The sequence below is a fragment of the Schistocerca cancellata genome, chromosome 3, assembly GCF_023864275.1.
Source record: "Schistocerca cancellata isolate TAMUIC-IGC-003103 chromosome 3, iqSchCanc2.1, whole genome shotgun sequence".
Lineage (NCBI taxonomy): Eukaryota > Metazoa > Arthropoda > Insecta > Orthoptera > Acrididae > Schistocerca > Schistocerca cancellata.
Genome location: NC_064628.1, coordinates 960,065,997 through 960,085,906, shown reverse-complemented (window position 1 = coordinate 960,085,906; position 19,910 = coordinate 960,065,997). Strand labels below are relative to the sequence as shown.

The window sequence follows — 19,910 nt, the reverse complement described above, 5'->3', positions numbered from 1 at the left end:
AGCAGACTTGTCTCCATGGGTCTATTGCTGCCTCGGGCACCTTATGGCCGTTCTGCTGTCAGTCAAAGATTTTCGAATCTGACGAAAAACTGATAGTGAATTGTAACATTCAGGGCCACCTAATGACGATGGATCACTCAAATTGCGTCCCGATACAATACATCGTCCTCCAGCCGACATGTCTCCATGGGTCCATTGTTGCCTCGGGCACCTTAGGGCCGTTCTGCTGTGAGTCAAAGATTTTCGAATCGGACGAAAAACTGATAGTGAATTGTAACGTTCAGGGCCACCTAATGACGATGGAACACTCAAATTGCGTCCCGATTCAATCCATCGTCCTCCAGCAGACTTGTCTCCATGGGTCTATTGCTGCCTTGGGCACCTTATGGCTATTCTGCTGTGAGTCAAAGGTTTTCGAATCTGACGAAAAACTGATAGTGAATTGTAACGTTCAGGGCCACCTAATGACGATGGATCACTCAAATTGCGTCCAGATTCAATACATCGTCCTCCAGCCGACTTGTCTCCATGGGTCTATTGCTGCCTCGGGCACCTTAGGTCCGTTCTGCTGTGAGTCAAAGATTTTCGAATCGGACGAAAAACTGATATTTAATTGTAACATTCAGGACCACCTAATGACGATGGATCACTCAAATTGCGTCCCGATTCAATACATCGTCCTCCAGCAGACTTGTCTCCATGGGTCTATTGCTGCCTCGGGCACCTTATGGCCGTTCTGCTGTGAGTCAAAAATTTTCGAATCTGACGAAAAACTGATAGTGAATTGTAACTTTCAGGGCCACCTAATGACGATGGATCACTCAAATTGCGTCCCGATTCAATACATCGTCCTCCAGCAGACTTGTCTCCATGGGTCTATTGCTGCCTCGGGCACCTTATGGCCGTTCTGCTGTGAGTCAAAGATTTTCGAATCGGCCGAAAAACTGCTAGTGAATTGTAACGTTCAGGGCCTCCTAATGACGATGGAACACTCAAATTGCGTCCCGATTCAATACATCGTCCTCCAGCAGACTTGTCTTCATGGGTCTATTGCTGCCTCGGGCACCTTATGGCCGTTCTGCTGTGAGTCAAAGATTTTCGAATCGGACGAAAAACTGATAGTTCAGGGCCACCTAATGACGATGGATCACTCAAATTGCGTCCCGATTCAATACATCGTCCTCCAGCAGACTTGTCTCCATGGGTCTATTGTTGCCTCGGGCACCTTATGGCCGTTCTGCTGTGAGTCAAAGATTTTCGAATCGGACGAAAAACTGATAGTGAATTGTAACGTTCAGGGCCACCTAATGACGATGGATCACTCAAATTGCGTCCCGATTCAATACATCGTACTCCAGCAGACTTGTCTCCATGGGTCTATTTCTGCCTCGGGCACTTTATGGCCGGTCTGCTGTGAGTCAAAGATTTTCGAATCGGACGAAAAACTGATAGTCAATTGTAACATTCAGGGCCACCTAATGACGATGGATCACTCAAATTGCGTCCCGATTCAATACATCGTCCTCCAGCCGACTTGTCACCATGGGTCTATTGCTACCTCGGGCACCTTAGGGCCGTTCTGCTGTGAGTCAAAGATTTTCGAATCGGACGAAAAACTGATAGTGAATTGTAACGTTCAGGGCCACCTAATGACGATGGATCACTCAAATTGCGTCCCGATTCAATACATCGTCCTCCAGCAGACTTGACTCCATGGGTCTATTGCTGCCTCGGGCACCTTACGGCCGTTCTGCTGTGAGTCAAAGGTTTTCGAATCTGACGAAAAACTGATAGTGAATTGTAACATTCAGGGCAACCTAATGACGATGGATCACTCAAATTGCGTCCCGATTCAATACATCCTCCTCCAGCAGACTTGTCTCCATGGGTCTATTGCTGACTCGGGCACCTTAGGGCCGTTCTGCTGTGAGTCAAAGATTTTCGAATCGGACGAAAAACTGATAGTGAATTGTAACGTTCAGGGCCACCTAATGACGATGGAACACTCAAATTGCGTCCCGATTCAATCCATCGTCCTCCAGCAGACTTGTCTCCATGGGTCTATTGCTGCCTCGGGCACCTTATGGACATTCTGCTGTGAGTCAAAAGTTTTCGAATCTGACGAAAAACTGATAGTGAATTGTAACGTTCAGGGCCACCTAATGACGATGGATCACTCAAATTGCGTCCCGATTCAATACATCGTCCTCCAGCCGACTTGTCTCCATGGGTCTATTGCTGCCTCGGGCACCTTAGGTCCGTTCTGCTGTGAGTCAAAGATTTTCGAATCGGACGAAAAACTGATATTTAATTGTAACATTCAGGACCACCTAATGACGATGGATCACTCAAATTGCGTCCCGATTCAATACATCGTCCTCCAGCAGACTTGTCTCCATGGGTCTATTGCTGCCTCGGGCACCTTATGGCCGTTCTGCTGTGAGTCAAAAATTTTCGAATCTGACGAAAAACTGATAGTGAATTGTAACTTTCAGGGCCACCTAATGACGATGGATCACTCAAATTGCGTCCCGATTCAATACATCGTCCTCCAGCAGACTTGTCTCCATGGGTCTATTGCTGCCTCGGGCACCTTATGGCCGTTCTGCTGTGAGTCAAAGATTTTCGAATCGGCCGAAAAACTGATAGTGAATTGTAACGTTCAGGGCCTCCTAATGACGATGGAACACTCAAATTGCGTCCCGATTCAATACATCGTCCTCCAGCAGACTTGTCTTCATGGGTCTATTGCTGCCTCGGGCACCTTATGGCCGTTCTGCTGTGAGTCAAAGATTTTCGAATCGGACGAAAAACTGATAGTTCAGGGCCACCTAATGACGATGGATCACTCAAATTGCGTCCCGATTCAATACATCGTCCTCCAGCAGACTTGTCTCCATGGGTCTATTGTTGCCTCGGGCACCTTATGGCCGTTCTGCTGTGAGTCAAAGATTTTCGAATCGGACGAAAAACTGATAGTGAATTGTAACGTTCAGGGCCACCTAATGACGATGGATCACTCAAATTGCGTCCCGATACAATACATCGCCCTCCAGCCGACATGTCTCCATGGGTCCATTGTTGCCTCGGGCACCTTAGGGCCGTTCTGCTGTGAGTCAAAGATTTTCGAATCGGACGAAAAACTGATAGTGAATTGTAACGTTCAGGGCCACCTAATGACGATGGAACACTCAAATTGCGTCCCGATTCAATCCATCGTCCTCCAGCAGACTTGTCTCCATGGGTCTATTGCTGCCTCGGGCACCTTATGGCCATTCTGCTGTGAGTCAAAGGTTTTCGAATCTGACGAAAAACTGATAGTGAATTGTAACGTTCAGGGCCACCTAATGACGATGGATCACTCAAATTGCGTCCCGATTCAATACATCGTCCTCCAGCCGACTTGTCTCCATGGGTCTATTGCTGCCTCGGGCACCTTAGGTCCGTTCTGCTGTGAGTCAAAGATTTTCGAATCGGACGAAAAACTGATATTTAATTGTAACATTCAGGACCACCTAATGACGATGGATCACTCAAATTGCGTCCCGATTCAATACATCGTCCTCCAGCAGACTTGTCTCCATGGGTCTATTGCTGCCTCGGGCACCTTATGGCCGTTCTGCTGTGAGTCAAAAATTTTCGAATCTGACGAAAAACTGATAGTGAATTGTAACTTTCAGGGCCACCTAATGACGATGGATCACTCAAATTGCGTCCCGATTCAATACATCGTCCTCCAGCAGACTTGTCTCCATGGGTCTATTGCTGCCTCGGGCACCTTATGGCCGTTCTGCTGTGAGTCAAAGATTTTCGAATCGGCCGAAAAACTGATAGTGAATTGTAACGTTCAGGGCCTCCTAATGACGATGGAACACTCAAATTGCGTCCCGATTCAATACATCGTCCTCCAGCAGACTTGTCTTCATGGGTCTATTGCTGCCTCTGCACCTTATGGCCGTTCTGCTGTGAGTCAAAGATTTTCGAATCGGACGAAAAACTGATAGTTCAGGGCCACCTAATGACGATGGATCACTCAAATTGCGTCCCGATTCAATACATCGTCCTCCAGCAGACTTGTCTCCATGGGTCTATTGTTGCCTCGGGCACCTTATGGCCGTTCTGCTGTGAGTCAAAGATTTTCGAATCGGACGAAAAACTGATAGTGAATTGTAACGTTCAGGGCCACCTAATGACGATGGATCACTCAAATTGCGTCCCGATTCAATACATCGTACTCCAGCAGACTTGTCTCCATGGGTCTATTTCTGCCTCGGGCACTTTATGGCCGGTCTGCTGTGAGTCAAAGATTTTCGAATCGGACGAAAAACTGATAGTCAATTGTAACATTCAGGGCCACCTAATGACGATGGATCACTCAAATTGCGTCCCGATTCAATACATCGTCCTCCAGCCGACTTGTCACCATGGGTCTATTGCTACCTTGGGCACCTTAGGGCCGTTCTGCTGTGAGTCAAAGATTTTCGAATCGGACGAAAAACTGATAGTGAATTGTAACGTTCAGGGCCACCTAATGACGATGGATCACTCAAATTGCGTCCCGATTCAATACATCGTCCTCCAGCAGACTTGACTCCATGGGTCTATTGCTGCCTCGGGCACCTTACGGCCGTTCTGCTGTGAGTCAAAGGTTTTCGAATCTGACGAAAAACTGATAGTGAATTGTAACATTCAGGGCAACCTAATGACGATGGATCACTCAAATTGCGTCCCGATTCAATACATCCTCCTCCAGCAGACTTGTCTCCATGGGTCTATTGCTGACTCGGGCACCTTATGGCCGATTTGCTGTGAGTCAAAGATTTTCGAATCGGACGAAAAATTGATAGTGAATTGTAACGTTCAGGGCCACCTAATGACGATGAATCACTCAAATTGCGTCCCGATTCAATACATCGTCCTCCAGCAGACTTGTCTCAATGGGTCTATTGCTGCCTCGGGCACCTTATGGCCGTTCTGCTGTGAGTCAAAGATTTTCGAATCGGACGAAAAACTGATAGTGAATTGTAACATTCAGAGCCATGTAATGACGATGGACCACACATATTGCGTCCCGATTCAATACATTGTCCTCCAGCCGACTTGACTCAATGGGTCTATAGCTGCCTCGGGCACCTTATGGCCGTTCTGCTGTGAGTCTAGATTATCGAATGGGACGAAAAACTGATAGTGAATTGTAACGTTCAGCGGAGGGCCTGTGCGGGGTGTGGCAGTGTCGTGCTGGAGGGCCCACTGGTAGCGATGTGGGCTTCCTCGCCTCGCCTCGCCTCGCCTCGCCTCACACCAGGTGTCTGCGTAGTTTGCAGTGCATTCGCACCATTCCTATCCCTGTCCCTGTCCCCGTCCCGACTTGTCCCGACTTTGCTCGACTGCCGCTCGCTGCCGCTCGGGTCGTGGTCCATATGACAGCGCAAGCATGACAAACGTCTGCGGGACGAGACGAGACGAGACGAGACGAGACGACTATGGAATAAATTCGTGGTTACAAATCAAATTTGGAACTCTACACTCCTACACAACAATAGGCGGTGACGTATTTCAGAAATCACCTGCCGATTCGTACTGTTTTGTCGTTTTCAAAGTCTTCTTGGCAAACTTGGTTAGCACATTCTCCCTCAAACTGAGTTAATTACTGCATTTTCGTACCATTACAGTAGTTTAAAAGGCTTAAAGAAGCATCTTTGTCACAACAGAAAGGTAGTTTGAAAATTGGGTTGGCGACATAACAAAAAAAAAAAAAAAACAGGAAGGGAGCCAGCAGCACCCGGGTTTCCCAGGCGGTCACCCATCCAAGTACTAGCCGGGCCCGATGATGCTTAACTTCGGTGATCGGACGAGAACCGGTGTATTCATCAAGGTATGGCCGTTGGCGCTCATCTAATGTAGGAGCACGGCAGAATTCGCGTTCGGCTTTTCTCCCAACTCACAAAATGTTAGTTTTCGGCCGCATTTGACGAAAGCGCTTCCTTCCGCAACCGCCAGTTCCTCGAGGACGGCGCGGGGAGGCGCGCCCGGCGTCCCAGCAGAGTGACGGCCGAATTGGCGGGCGCACCCCCGCGTGTGTGAGACGCACTGCTGCTCGTTGCACCCCCTGTCATTCGCTCGGTGCGTGCAGCCTTCGACACTAGCGGAGGACGAATCTTGTCCCTGGTGTTCAGCGGAGGGCCTGTGCGGGGTGTGGCAGTGTCGTGCTGGAGGGCCCACTGGTAGCGATGTGGGCTTCCTCGCCTCGCCTCGCCTCGCCTCACACCAGGTGTCTGCGTAGTTTGCAGTGCATTCGCACCATTCCTATCCCTGTCCCTGTCCTCGTCCCGACTTGTTCCGCCATTGCTCGACTGCCGCTCGCTGCCGCTCGGGTCGTGGTCTATATGACAGCGCAAGCACGACAAACGTCTGCGGGACGAGACGAGACGAGACGAGACGAGACGACTAAGGAATAAATTCGTGGTTACAAATCAAATTTGGAACTCTACACTCCTACACAAGAATAGGCGGTGACGTATTTCAGAAATCACCTGCCGATTCGTACTGTTTTGTCGTTTTCAAAGTCTTCTTGGCAAACTTGGTTAGCACATTCTCCCTCAAACTGAGTTAATTACTGCATTTTCGTACCATTACAGTAGTTTAAAAGGCTTAAAGAAGCATCTTTGTCACAACAGAAAGGTAGTTTGAAAATTGGGTTGGCGACATAACAAAAAAAAAAAAAAACAGGAAGGGAGCCAGCAGCACCCGGGTTTCCCAGGCGGTCACCCATCCAAGTACTAGCCGGGCCCGATGATGCTTAACTTCGGTGATCGGACGAGAACCGGTGTATTCATCAAGGTATGGCCGTTGGCGCTCATCTAATGTAGGAGCACGGCAGAATTCGCGTTCGGCTTTTCTCCCAACTCACAAAATGTTAGTTTTCGGCCGCATTTGACGAAAGCGCTTCCTTCCGCAACCGCCAGTTCCTCGAGGACGGCGCGGGGAGGCGCGCCCGGCGTCCCAGCAGAGTGACGGCCGAATTGGCGGGCGCACCCCCGCGTGTGTGAGACGCACTGCTGCTCGTTGCACCCCCTGTCATTCGCTCGGTGCGTGCAGCCTTCGACACTAGCGGAGGACGAATCTTGTCCCTGGTGTTCAGCGGAGGGCCTGTGCGGGGTGTGGCAGTGTCGTGCTGGAGGGCCCACTGGTAGCGATGTGGGCTTCCTCGCCTCGCCTCGCCTCGCCTCACACCAGGTGTCTGCGTAGTTTGCAGTGCATTCGCACCATTCCTATCCCTGTCCCTGTCCCCGTCCCGACTTGTCCCGCCATTGCTCGACTGCCGCTCGCTGCCGCTCGGGTCGTGGTCTATATGACAGCGCAAGCACGACAAACGTCTGCGGGACGAGACGAGACGAGACGAGACGAGACGACTAAGGAATAAATTCGTGGTTACAAATCAAATTTGGAACTCTACACTCCTACACAAGAATAGGCGGTGACGTATTTCAGAAATCACCTGCCGATTCGTACTGTTTTGTCGTTTTCAAAGTCTTCTTGGCAAACTTGGTTAGCACGTTCTCCCTCAAACTGAGTTAATTACTGCATTTTCGTACCATTACAGTACTTTAAAAGGCTTAAGGAAGCATCTTTGTCACAACAGAAAGGTAGTTTGAAAATTGTCCTGGCGACATTTCAAAAAAAAAAAAAAAAAACAGGAAGGGAGCCAACAGCACCCGGGTTTCCCAGGCGGTCACCCATCCAAGTACTAGCCGGGCCCGATGATGCTTAACTTCGGTGATCGGACGAGAACCGGTGTATTCATCATGGTATGGCCGTTGGCGCTCATCTAATGTAGGAGCACGGCAGAATTCGCGTTCGGCTTTTCTCCCAACACACAAAATGTTAGTTTTCGGCCGCATTTGACGAAAGCGCTTCCTTCCGCAACCGCCAGTTCCTCGAGGACGGCGCGGGGAGGCGCGCCCGGCGTCCCAGCAGAGTGACGGCCGAATTGGCGGGCGCACCGCCGCGTGTGTGTGACGCACTGCTGCTCGTTGCACCCCCTGTCATTCGCTGGGTGCGTGCGGCCTTCGACACTAGCGGAGGACGAATCTTGTCCCTGGTGTTCAGCGGAGGGCCTGTGCGGAGTGTGGCAATGTCGTGCTGCAGGGCCCACTGGTAGCGATGTGGGCTTCCTCGCCTCGCCTCGCCTCGCCTCACACCAGGTGTCTGCGTAGTTTGCAGTGCATTCGCACCATTCCTATCCCTGTCCCTGTCCCCGTCCCGACTTGTCCCGACTTTGCTCGACTGCCGCTCGCTGCCGCTCGGGTCGTGGTCTATATGACAGCGCAAGCACGACAAACGTCTGCGGGACGAGACGAGACGAGACGAGACGAGACGACTAAGGAATAAATTCGTGGTTACAAATCAAATTTGGAACTCTACACTCCTACACAAGAATAGGCGGTGACGTATTTCAGAAATCACCTGCCGATTCGTACTGTTTTGTCGTTTTCAAAGTCTTCTTGGCAAACTTGGTTAGCACATTCTCCCTCAAACTGAGTTAATTACTGCATTTTCGTACCATTACAGTAGTTTAAAAGGCTTAAGGAAGCATCTTTGTCACAACAGAAAGGTAGTTTGAAAATTGGGCTGGCGACATTACAAAAAAAAAAAAAAAACAGGAAGGGAGCCAACAGCACCCGGGTTTCCCAGGCGGTCACCCATCCAAGTACTAGCCGGGCCCAATGATGCTTAACTTCGGTGATCGGACGAGAACCGGTGTATTCATCATGGTATGGCCGTTGGCGCTCATCTAATGTAGGAGCACGGCAGAATTCGCGTTCGGCTTTTCTCCCAACACACAAAATGTTAGTTTTCGGCCGCATTTGACGAAAGCGCTTCCTTCCGCAACCGCCAGTTCCTCGAGGACGGCGCGGGGAGGCGCGCCCGGCGTCCCAGCAGAGTGACGGCCGAATTGGCGGGCGCACCGCCGCGTGTGTGTGACGCACTGCTGCTCGTTGCACCCCCTGTCATTCGCTGGGTGCGTGCGGCCTTCGACACTAGCGGAGGACGAATCTTGTCCCTGGTGTTCAGCGGAGGGCCTGTGCGGGGTGTGGCAATGTCGTGCTGCAGGGCCCACTGGTAGCGATGTGGGCTTCCTCGCCTCGCCTCGCCTCGCCTCACACCAGGTGTCTGCGTAGTTTGCAGTGCATTCGCACCATTCCTATCCCTGTCCCTGTCCCCGTCCCGACTTGTCCCGACTTTGCTCGACTGCCGCTCGCTGCCGCTCGGGTCGTGGTCTATATGACAGCGCAAGCACGACAAACGTCTGCGGGACGAGACGAGACGAGACGAGACGAGACGACTAAGGAATAAATTCGTGGTTACAAATCAAATTTGGAACTCTACACTCCTACACAAGAATAGGCGGTGACGTATTTCAGAAATCACCTGCCGATTCGTACTGTTTTGTCGTTTTCAAAGTCTTCTTGGCAAACTTGGTTAGCACATTCTCCCTCAAACTGAGTTAATTACTGCATTTTCGTACCATTACAGTAGTTTAAAAGGCTTAAGGAAGCATCTTTGTCACAACAGAAAGGTAGTTTGAAAATTGGGCTGGCGACATAACAAAAAAAAAAAAAAAACAGGAAGGGAGCCAACATCACCCGGGTTTCCCAGGCGGTCACCCATCCAAGTACTAGCCGGGCCCGATGATGCTTAACTTCGGTGATCGGACGAGAACCGGTGAATTCATCATGGTATGGCCGTTGGCGCTCATCTAATGTAGGAGCACGGCAGAATTCGCGTTCGGCTTTTCTCCCAACTCACAAAATGTTAGTTTTCGGCCGCATTTGACGAAAGCGCTTCCTTCCGCAACCGCCAGTTCCTCGAGGACGGCGCGGGGAGGCGCGCCCGGCGTCCCAGCAGAGTGACGGCCGAATTGGCGGGCGCACCCCCGCGTGTGTGAGACGCACTGCTGCTCGTTGCACCCCCTGTCATTCGCTCGGTGCGTGCAGCCTTCGACACTAGCGGAGGACGAATCTTGTCCCTGGTGTTCAGCGGAGGGCCTGTGCGGGGTGTGGCAGTGTCGTGCTGGAGGGCCCACTGGTGGCGATGTGGGCTTCCTCGCCTCGCCTCGCCTCGAATCGCCTCGCCTCGCCTCACACCAGGTGTCTGCGTAGTTTGCAGTGCATTCGCACCATTCCTATCCCTGTCCCTGTCCCCGTCCCGACTTGTCCCGCCATTGCTCGACTGCCGCTCGCTGCCGCTCGGGTCGTGGTCTATATGACAGCGCAAGCACGACAAACGTCTGCGGGACGAGACGAGACGAGACGAGACGAGACGACGAAGGAATAAATTCGTGGTTACAAATCAAATTTGGAACTCTACACTCCTACACAAGAATAGGCGGTGACGTATTTCAGAAATCACCTGCCGATTCGTACTGTTTTGTCGTTTTCAAAGTCTTCTTGGCAAACTTGGTTAGCACATTCTCCCTCAAACTGAGTTAATTACTGCATTTTCGTACCATTACAGTACTTTAAAAGGCTTAAGGAAGCATCTTTGTCACAACAGAAAGGTAGTTTGAAAATTGGGCTGGCGACATTACAAAAAAAAAAAAAAACAGGAAGGGAGCCAACAGCACCCGGGTTTCCCAGGCGGTCACCCATCCAAGTACTAGCCGGGCCCGATGATGCTTAACTTCGGTGATCGGACGAGAACCGGTGTATTCATCATGGCATGGCCGTTGGCGCTCATCTAATGTAGGAGCACGGCAGAATTCGCGTTCGGCTTTTCTCCCAACACACAAAATGTTAGTTTTCGGCCGCATTTGACGAAAGCGCTTCCTTCCGCAACCGCCAGTTCCTCGAGGACGGCGCGGGGAGGCGCGCCCGGCGTCCCAGCAGAGTGACGGCCGAATTGGCGGGCGCACCGCCGCGTGTGTGTGACGCACTGCTGCTCGTTGCACCCCCTGTCATTCGCTGGGTGCGTGCGGCCTTCGACACTAGCGGAGGACGAATCTTGTCCCTGGTGTTCAGCGGAGGGCCTGTGCGGGGTGTGGCAATGTCGTGCTGCAGGGCCCACTGGTAGCGATGTGGGCTTCCTCGCCTCGCCTCGCCTCGCCTCACACCAGGTGTCTGCGTAGTTTGCAGTGCATTCGCACCATTCCTATCCCTGTCCCTGTCCCCGTCCCGACTTGTCCCGACTTTTCTCGACTGCCGCTCGCTGCCGCTCGGGTCGTGGTCCATATGACAGCGCAAGCACGACAAACGTCTGCGGGACGAGACGAGACGAGACGAGACGACTAAGGAATAAATTCGTGGTTACAAATCAAATTTGGAACTCTACACTCCTACACAACAATAGGCGGTGACGTATTTCAGAAATCACCTGCCGATTCGTACTGTTTTGTCGTTTTCAAAGTCTTCTTGGCAAACTTGTTTAGCACATTCTCCCTCAAACTGAGTTAATTACTGCATTTTCGTACCATTACAGTAGTTTAAAAGGCCTAAGGAAGCAACTTTGTCACAACAGAAAGGTAGTTTGAAAATTGGGCTGGCGACATAACAAAAAAAAAAAAACAGGAAGGGAGCCAACAGCACCCGGGTTTCCCAGGCGGTCACCCATCCAAGTACTAGCCGGGCCCGATGATGCTTAACTTCGGTGATCGGACGAGAACCGGTGTATTCATCATGGTATGGCCGTTGGCGATCATCTAATGTAGGAGCTCGGCAGAATTCGCGTTCGGCTTTTCTCCCAACACACAAAATGTTAGTTTTCGGCCGCATTTGATGAAAGCGCTTCCTTCCGCAACCGCCAGTTCCTCGAGGACGGCGCGGGGAGGCGCGCCCGGCGTCCCAGCAGAGTGACGGCCGAATTGGCGGGCGCACCGCCGCGTGTGTGAGACGCACTGCTGCTCGTTGCACCCCCTGTCATTCGCTGGGCGCGTTCAGCCTTCGACACTAGCGGAGGACGCATCTTGTCCCTGGTGTTCAGCGGAGGGCCTGTGCGGGGTGTGGCAGTGTCGTGCTGGAGGGCCCACTGGTGGCGATGTGGGCTTCCTCGCCTCGCCTCGCCTCGAATCGCCTCGCCTCGCCTCACACCAGGTGTCTGCGTAGTTTGCAGTGCATTCGCACCATTCCTATCCCTGTCCCTGTCCCCGTCCCGACTTGTGCCGACTTTGTCCGACTGCCGCTCGCTGCCGCTCGGGTCGTGGTCCATATGACAGCGCAAGCACGACAAACGTCTGCGGGACGAGACGAGACGAGATGAGACGAGACGAGACGACTAAGGAATAAATTCGTGGTTACAAATCAAATTTGGAACTCTACACTCCTACACGACAATAGGCGGTGACGTATTTCAGAAATCACCTGCCGATTCGTACTATTTTGTCGTTTTCAAAGTCTTCTTGGCAAACTTGTTTAGCACATTCTCCCTCAAACTGAGTTAATTACTGCATTTTCGTACCATTACAGTAGTTTAAAAGGCCTAAGGAAGCAACTTTGTCACAACAGAAAGGTAGTTTGAAAATTGGGCTGGCGACATAACAAAAAAAAAAAAAAACCGGAAGGGAGCCAACAGCACCCGGGTTTCCCAGGCGGTCACCCATCCAAGTACTAGCCGGGCCCGATGATGCTTAACTTCGGTGATCGGACGAGAACCGGTGTATTCATCATGGTATGGCCGTTGGCGCTCATCTAATGTAGGAGCTCGGCAGAATTCGCGTTCGGCTTTTCTCCCAACACACAAAATGTTAGTTTTCGGCCGCATTTGACGAAAGCGCTTCCTTCCGCAACCGCCAGTTCCTCGAGGACGGCGCGGGGAGGCGCGCCCGGCGTCCCAGCAGAGTGACGGCCGAATTGGCGGGCGCACCGCCGCGTGTGTGAGACGCACTGCTGCTCGTTGCACCCCCTGTCATTCGCTGGGTGCGTGCAGCTTTCGACACTAGCGGAGGACGCATCTTGTCCCTGGTGTTCAGCGGAGGGCCTGTGCGGGGTGTGGCAGTGTCGTGCTGGAGGGCCCACTGGTGGCGATGTGGGCTTCCTCGCCTCGCCTCGCCTCGAATCGCCTCGCCTCGCCTCACACCAGGTGTCTGCGTAGTTTGCAGTGCATTCGCACCATTCCTATCCCTGTCCCTGTCCCCTTCACGACTTGTGCCGACTTTGCTCGACTGCCGCTCGCTGCCGCTCGGGTCGTGGTCCATATGACAGCGCAAGCACGACAAACGTCTGCGGGACGAGACGAGACGAGATGAGACGAGACGAGACGACTAAGGAATAAATTCGTGGTTACAAATCAAATTTGGAACTCTACACTCCTACACGACAATAGGCGGTGACGTATTTCAGAAATCACCTGCCGATTCGTACTGTTTTGTCGTTTTCAAAGTCTTCTTGGCAAACTTGGTTAGCACATTCTCCCTCAAACTGAGTTAATTACTGCATTTTCGTACCATTACAGTAGTTTAAAAGGCTTAAGGAAGCATCTTTGTCACAACAGAAAGGTAGTTTGAAAATTGGGCTGGCGACATAACAAAAAAAAAAAAGAGGAAGGGAGCCAGCAGCACCCGGGTTTCCCAGGCAGTCACCCATCCAAGTACTAGCCGGGCCCGATGATGCTTAACTTCGGTGATGGGACGAGATCCGGTGTATTCATCATGGTATGGCCGTTGGCGCTCATCTAATGTAGGAGCACGGCAGAATTCGCGTTCGGCTTTTCTCCCAACACACAAAATGTTAGTTTTCGGCCGCATTTGACGAAAGCGCTTCCTTCCGCAACCGCCAGTTCCTCGAGGACGGCGCGGGGAGGCGCGCCCGGCGTCCCAGCAGAGTGACGGCCGAATTGGCGGGCACACCGCCGCGTGTGTGAGACGCACTGCTGCTCGTTGCACCCCCTGTCATTCGCTGGGTGCGTGCAGCCTTCGACACTAGCGGAGGACGGATCTTGTCCCTGGTGTTCAGCGGAGGGCCTGTGCGGGGTGTGGCAGTGTCGTGCTGGAGGGCCCACTGGTAGCGATGTGGGCTTCCTCGCCTCGCCTCGCCACGCCTCACACCAGGTGTCTGCGTAGTTTGCAGTGCATTCGCACCATTCCTATCCCTGTCCCTGTCCCCGTCCCGACTTGTCCCGACTTTGTTCGACTGACGCTCGCTGCCGCTCGGGTCGTGGTCCATATGACAGCGCAAGCACGACAAACGTCTGCGGGACGAGACGAGACGAGACGACTAAGGAATAAATTCGTGGTTACAAATCAAATTTGGAACTCTACACTCCTACACAACAATAGGCGGTGACGTATTTCAGAAATCACCTGCCGATTCGTACTGTTTTGTCGTTTTCAAAGTCTTTTTGGCAAACTTGGTTAGCACATTCTCCCTCAAACTGAGTTAATTACTGCATTTTCGTACCATTACAGTAGTTTAAAAGGCTTAAGGAAGCATCTTTGTCACAACAGAAAGGTAGTTTGAAAATTGGGCTGGCGACATAACAAAAAAAAAAACAGGAAGGGAGCCAACAGCACCCGGGTTTCCCAGGCGGTCACCCATCCAAGTACTAGCCGGGCCCGATGATGCTTAACTTCGGTGATCGGACGAGAACCGGTGTATTCATCATGGTATGGCCGTTGGCGCTCATCTAATGTAGGAGCACGGCAGAATTCGCGTTCGGCTTTTCTCCCAACACACAAAATGTTAGTTTTCGGCCGCATTTGACGAAAGCGCTTCCTTCCGCAACCGCCAGTTCCTCGAGGACGGCGCGGGGAGGCGCGCCCGGCGTCCCAGCAGAGTGACGGCCGAATTGGCGGGCGCACCGCCGCGTGTGTGAGACGCACTGCTGCTCGTTGCACCCCCTGTCATTCGCTGGGCGCGTGCAGCCTTCGACACTAGCGGAGGACGCATCTTGTCCCTGGTGTTCAGCGGAGGGCCTGTGCGGGGTGTGGCAGTGTCGTGCTGGAGGGCCCACTGGTAGCGATGTGGGCTTCCTCGCCTCGCCTCGCCTCGCCTCACACCAGGTGTCTGCGTAGTTTGCAGTGCATTCGCACCATTCCTATCCCTGTCCCTGTCCCCGTCCCGACTTGTCCCGACTTTGCTCGACTGCCGCTCGCTGCCGCTCGGGTCGTGGTCCATATGACAGCGCAAGCACAACAAACGTCTGCGGGACGAGACGAGACGAGACGAGACGACTAAGGAACAAATTCGTGGCTACAAATCAAATTTGGAACTCTACACTCCTACACAACAATAGGCGGTGACGTATTTCAGAAATCACCTGCCGATTCGTACTGTTTTGTCGTTTTCAAAGTCTTCTTGGCAAACTTGGTTAGCACATTCTCCCTCAAACTGAGTTAATTACTGCATTTTCGTACCATTACAGTAGTTTAAAAGGCTTAAAGAAGCATCTTTGTCACAACAGAAAGGTAGTTTGAAAATTGGGCTGGCGACATAACAAAAAAAAAAAAAAAAAGAGGAAGGGAGCCAGCAGCACCCGGGTTTCCCAGGCGGTCACCCATCCAAGTACTAGCCGGGCCCGATGATGCTTAACTTCGGTGATGGGACGAGATCCGGTGTATTCATCATGGTATGGCCGTTGGCGCTCATCTAATGTAGGAGCACGGCAGAATTCGTGTTCGGCTTTTCTCCCAACACACAAAATGTTAGTTTTCGGCCGCATTTGACGAAAGCGCTTCCTTCCGCAACCGCCAGTTCCTCGAGGACGGCGCGGGGTGGCGCGCCCGGCGTCCCAGCAGAGTGACGGCCGAATTGGCGGGCGCACCGCCGCGTGTGTGAGACGCACTGCTGCTCGTTGCACCCCCTGTCATTCGCTGGGTGCGTGCAGCCTTCGACACTAGCGGAGGACGAATCTTGTCCCTGGTGTTCAGCGGAGGGCCTGTGCGGGGTGTGGCAGTGTCGTGCTGGAGGGCCCACTGGTAGCGATGTGGGCTTCCTCGCCTCGCCTCGCCTCGCCTCACACCAGGTGTCTGCGTAGTTTACTGGTTCAACTGGCTCTGAGCACTATGGGACTCAACTGCTGTGGTCATAAGTCCCCTAGAACTTAGAACTACTTAAACCTAACTAACCTAAGGACAGCACACAACACCCAGCCATCACGAGGCAGAGAAAATCCCTGACCCCGCCGGGAATCGAACCCGGGAACCCGGGCGTGGGAAGCGAGAACGCTACCGCACGACCACGAGATGCGGGCGTGTCTGCGTAGTTTGCAGTGCATTCGCACCATTCCTATCCCTGTCCCTGTCCCCGTCCCGACTTGTCCCGACTTTGCTCGACTGCCGCTCGCTGCCGCTCGGGTCGTGGTCCATATGACAGCGCAAGCACGACAAACGTCTGCGGGACGAGACGAGACGAGACGAGACGACTAAGGAATAAATTCGTGGTTACAAATCAAATTTGGAACTCTACACTCCTACACAACAATAGGCGGTGACGTATTTCAGAAATCACCTGCCGATTCGTACTGTTTTGTCGTTTTCAAAGTCTTCTTGGCAAACTTGGTTAGCACATTCTCCCTCAAACTGAGTTAATTACTGCATTTTCGTACCATTACAGTAGTTTAAAAGGCTTAAGGAAGCATCTTTGTCACAACAGAAAGGTAGTTTGAAAATTGGGCCGGCGACATAACAAAAAAAAAACAGGAAGGGAGCCAACAGCACCCGGGTTTCCCAGGCGGTCACCCATCCAAGTACTAGCCGGGCCCGATGTTGCTTAACTTCGGTGATCGGACGAGAACCGGTGTATTCATCATGGTATGGCCGTTGGCGCTCATCTAATGTAGGAGCACGGCAGAATACGCGTTCGGCTTTTCTCCCAACACACAAAATGTTAGTTTTCGGCCGCATTTGACGAAAGCGCTTAATTCCGCAACCGCCAGTTCCTCGAGGACGGCGCGGGGAGGCGCGCCCGGCGTCCCAGCAGAGTGACGGCCGAATTGGCGCTCGCACCGCCGCGTGTGTGAGACGCACTGCTGCTCGTTGCACCCCCTGTCATTCGCTGGGTGCGTGCAGCTTTCGACACTAGCGGAGGACGCATCTTGTCCCTGGTGTTCAGCGGAGGGCCTGTGCGGGGTGTGGCAGTGTCGTGCTGGAGGGCCCACTGGTGGCGATGTGGGCTTCCTCGCCTCGCCTCGCCTCGCCTCGCCTCGCCTCGCCTCGCCTCACACCAGGTGTCTGCGTAGTTTGCAGTGCATTCGCACCATTCCTATCCCTGTCCCTGTCCCCGTCCCGACTTGTCCCGACTTTGCTCGACTGCCGCTCGCTGCCGCTCGAGTCGTGGTCCATATGACAGCGCAAGCACAACAAACGTCTGCGGGACGAGACGAGACGAGACGAGACGAGACGACTAAGGAACAAATTCGTGGTTACAAATCAAATTTGGAACACTACACTCCTACACAACAATAGGCGGTGACGTATTTCAGAAATCACCTGCCGATTCGTACTGTTTTGTCGTTTTCAAAGTCTTCTTGGCAAACTTGGTTAGCACATTCTCCCTCAAACTGAGTTAATTACTGCATTTTCGTACCATTACAGTAGTTTAAAAGGCTTAAAGAAGCATCTTTGTCACAACAGAAAGGTAGTTTGAAAATTGGGCTGGCGACATAACAAAAAAAAAAAAACAGGAAGGGAGCCAGCAGCACCCGGGTTTCCCAGGCGGTCACCCATCCAAGTACTAGCCGGGCCCGATGATGCTTAACTTCGGTGATGGGACGAGATCCGGTGTATTCATCATGGTATGGCCGTTGGCGCTCATCTAATGTAGGAGCTCGGCAGAATTCGCGTTCGGCTTTTCTCCCAACACACAAAATGTTAGTTTTCGGCCGCATTTGACGAAAGCGCTTCCTTCCGCAACCGCCAGTTCCTCGAGGACGGCGCGGGGAGGCGCGCCCGGCGTCCCAGCAGAGTGACGGCCGAATTGGCGGGCGCACCGCCGCGTGTGTGAGACGCACTGCTGCTCGTTGCACCCCCTGTCATTCGCTGGGTGCGTGCAGCCTTCGACACTAGCGGAGGACGAATCTTGTCCCTGGTGTTCAGCGGAGGGCCTGTGCGGGGTGTGGCAGTGTCGTGCTGGAGGGCCCACTGGTAGCGATGTGGGCTTCCTCGCCTCGCCTCGCCTCGCCTCACACCAGGTGTCTGCGTAGTTTGCAGTGCATTCGCACCATTCCTATCCCTGTCCCTGTCCCCGTCCCGACTTGTCCCGACTTTGCTCGACTGCCGCTCGCTGCCGCTCGGGTCGTGGTCCATATGACAGCGCAAGCACGACAAACGTCTGCGGGACGAGACGAGACGAGACGAGACGACTAAGGAATAAATTCGTGGTTACAAATCAAATTTGGAACTCTACACTCCTACACAACAATAGGCGGTGACGTATTTCAGAAATCACCTGCCGATTCGTACTGTTTTGTCGTTTTCAAAGTCTTCTTGGCAAACTTGGTTAGCACATTCTCCCTCAAACTGAGTTAATTACTGCATTTTCGTACCATTACAGTAGTTTAAAAGGCTTAAGGAAGCATCTTTGTCACAACAGAAAGGTAGTTTGAAAATTGGGCTGGCGACATAACAAAAAAAAAAAACAGGAAGGGAGCCAACAGCACCCGGGTTTCCCAGGCGGTCACCCATCCAAGTACTAGCCGGGCCCGATGATGCTTAACATCGGTGATCGGACGAGAACAGGTGTATTCATCATGGTATGGCCGTTGGCGCTCATCTAATGTAGGAGCACGGCAGAATTCGCGTTCGGCTTATCTCACAACACACAAAATGTTAGTTTTCGGCCGCATTTGACGAAAGCGCTTCCTTCCGCAACCGCCAGTTCCTCGAGGACGGCGCGGGGAGGCGCGCCCGGCGTCCCAGCAGAGTGACGGCCGAATTGGCGGGCGCACCGCCGCGTGTGTGAGACGCACTGCTGCTCGTTGCACCCCCTGTCATTCGCTGGGCGCGTGCAGCCTTCGACACTAGCGGAGGACGCATCTTGTCCCTGGTGTTCAGCGGAGGGCCTGTGCGGGGTGTGGCAGTGTCGTGCTGGAGGGCCCACTGGTAGCGATGTGGGCTTCCTCGCCTCGCCTCGCCTCGCCTCGCCTCACACCAGGTGTCTGCGTAGTTTGCAGTGCATTCGCACCATTCCTATCCCTGTCCCTGTCCCCGTCCCGACTTGTCCCGACTTTGCTCGACTGCCGCTCGCTGCCGCTCGGGTCGTGGTTCATATGACAGCGCAAGCACGACAAACGTCTGCGGGACGAGACGAGACGAGACGAGACGACTAAGGATTAAATTCGTGGTTACAAATCAAATTTGGAACTCTACACTCCTACACAACAATAGGCGGTGACGTATTTCAGAAATCACCTGCCGATTCGTACTGTTTTGTCGTTTTCAAAGTTTTCTTGGCAAACTTGGTTAGCACATTCTCCCTCAAACTGAGTTAATTACTGCATTTTCGTACCATTACAGTAGTTTAAAAGGCTTAAGGAAGCATCTTTGTCACAACAGAAAGGTAGTTTGAAAATTGGGCTGGCGACATAACAAAAAAAAAAAAGGGAGGGAGCCAACAGCACCCGGGTTTCCCAGGCGGTCACCCATCCAAGTACTAGCCGGGCCCGATGATGCTTAACTTCGGTGATCGGACGAGAACCGGTGCATTCATCATGGTATGGCCGTTGGCGCTCATCTAATGTAGGAGCACGGCAGAATTCGCGTTCGGCTTTTCTCCCAACACACAAAATGTTAGTTTTCGGCCGCATTTGACGAAAGCGCTTCCTTCCGCAACCGCCAGTTCCTCGAGGACGGCGCGGGGAGGCGCGCCCGGCGTCCCAGCAGAGTGACGGCCGAATTGGCGGGCGCACCGCCGCGTGTGTGAGACGCACTGCTGCTCGTTGCACCCCCTGTCATTCGCTGGGTGCGTGCAGCCTTCGACACT

General features: G+C 52.7%; 14 non-coding genes and 1 pseudogene across 14 annotated transcripts; all 15 read right to left on the bottom strand.

The window, feature by feature from the left end:
* Nucleotides 1-5,770: 5,770 nt before the first annotated feature.
* LOC126178229 (5S ribosomal RNA) lies at nucleotides 5,771-5,889 on the bottom strand. The gene has a single exon (XR_007536140.1). It is a non-coding gene; the product is annotated as a 5S ribosomal RNA (ribosomal RNA).
* Nucleotides 5,890-6,735: 846 nt separating this feature from the next.
* Nucleotides 6,736-6,854, bottom strand: LOC126178227 (5S ribosomal RNA). Its single transcript, XR_007536138.1, has one exon. It is a non-coding gene; the product is annotated as a 5S ribosomal RNA (ribosomal RNA).
* An 849-nt stretch (nucleotides 6,855-7,703) lies between these two features.
* Nucleotides 7,704-7,822, bottom strand: LOC126178066 (5S ribosomal RNA). The gene has a single exon (XR_007535983.1). It is a non-coding gene; the product is annotated as a 5S ribosomal RNA (ribosomal RNA).
* An 847-nt stretch (nucleotides 7,823-8,669) lies between these two features.
* On the bottom strand, nucleotides 8,670-8,788 carry LOC126178228 (5S ribosomal RNA). The gene has a single exon (XR_007536139.1). It is a non-coding gene; the product is annotated as a 5S ribosomal RNA (ribosomal RNA).
* An 847-nt stretch (nucleotides 8,789-9,635) lies between these two features.
* LOC126178263 (5S ribosomal RNA) lies at nucleotides 9,636-9,754 on the bottom strand. The gene has a single exon (XR_007536172.1). It is a non-coding gene; the product is annotated as a 5S ribosomal RNA (ribosomal RNA).
* An 861-nt stretch (nucleotides 9,755-10,615) lies between these two features.
* LOC126178113 (5S ribosomal RNA) lies at nucleotides 10,616-10,734 on the bottom strand. The gene has a single exon (XR_007536028.1). It is a non-coding gene; the product is annotated as a 5S ribosomal RNA (ribosomal RNA).
* Nucleotides 10,735-11,573: 839 nt separating this feature from the next.
* Nucleotides 11,574-11,692, bottom strand: LOC126178065 (5S ribosomal RNA). The gene has a single exon (XR_007535982.1). It is a non-coding gene; the product is annotated as a 5S ribosomal RNA (ribosomal RNA).
* Nucleotides 11,693-12,558: 866 nt separating this feature from the next.
* On the bottom strand, nucleotides 12,559-12,677 carry LOC126178064 (5S ribosomal RNA). The gene has a single exon (XR_007535981.1). It is a non-coding gene; the product is annotated as a 5S ribosomal RNA (ribosomal RNA).
* Nucleotides 12,678-13,540: 863 nt separating this feature from the next.
* Nucleotides 13,541-13,659, bottom strand: LOC126178707 (5S ribosomal RNA; annotated as a pseudogene).
* Nucleotides 13,660-14,491: 832 nt separating this feature from the next.
* LOC126178063 (5S ribosomal RNA) lies at nucleotides 14,492-14,610 on the bottom strand. The gene has a single exon (XR_007535980.1). It is a non-coding gene; the product is annotated as a 5S ribosomal RNA (ribosomal RNA).
* Nucleotides 14,611-15,453: 843 nt separating this feature from the next.
* LOC126178601 (5S ribosomal RNA) lies at nucleotides 15,454-15,572 on the bottom strand. The gene has a single exon (XR_007536486.1). It is a non-coding gene; the product is annotated as a 5S ribosomal RNA (ribosomal RNA).
* A 1,064-nt stretch (nucleotides 15,573-16,636) lies between these two features.
* Nucleotides 16,637-16,755, bottom strand: LOC126178189 (5S ribosomal RNA). Its single transcript, XR_007536102.1, has one exon. It is a non-coding gene; the product is annotated as a 5S ribosomal RNA (ribosomal RNA).
* An 864-nt stretch (nucleotides 16,756-17,619) lies between these two features.
* LOC126178590 (5S ribosomal RNA) lies at nucleotides 17,620-17,738 on the bottom strand. The gene has a single exon (XR_007536475.1). It is a non-coding gene; the product is annotated as a 5S ribosomal RNA (ribosomal RNA).
* An 838-nt stretch (nucleotides 17,739-18,576) lies between these two features.
* LOC126178294 (5S ribosomal RNA) lies at nucleotides 18,577-18,695 on the bottom strand. The gene has a single exon (XR_007536201.1). It is a non-coding gene; the product is annotated as a 5S ribosomal RNA (ribosomal RNA).
* Nucleotides 18,696-19,536: 841 nt separating this feature from the next.
* LOC126177976 (5S ribosomal RNA) lies at nucleotides 19,537-19,655 on the bottom strand. The gene has a single exon (XR_007535898.1). It is a non-coding gene; the product is annotated as a 5S ribosomal RNA (ribosomal RNA).
* Between the last annotated feature and the right edge of the window lie 255 nt (nucleotides 19,656-19,910).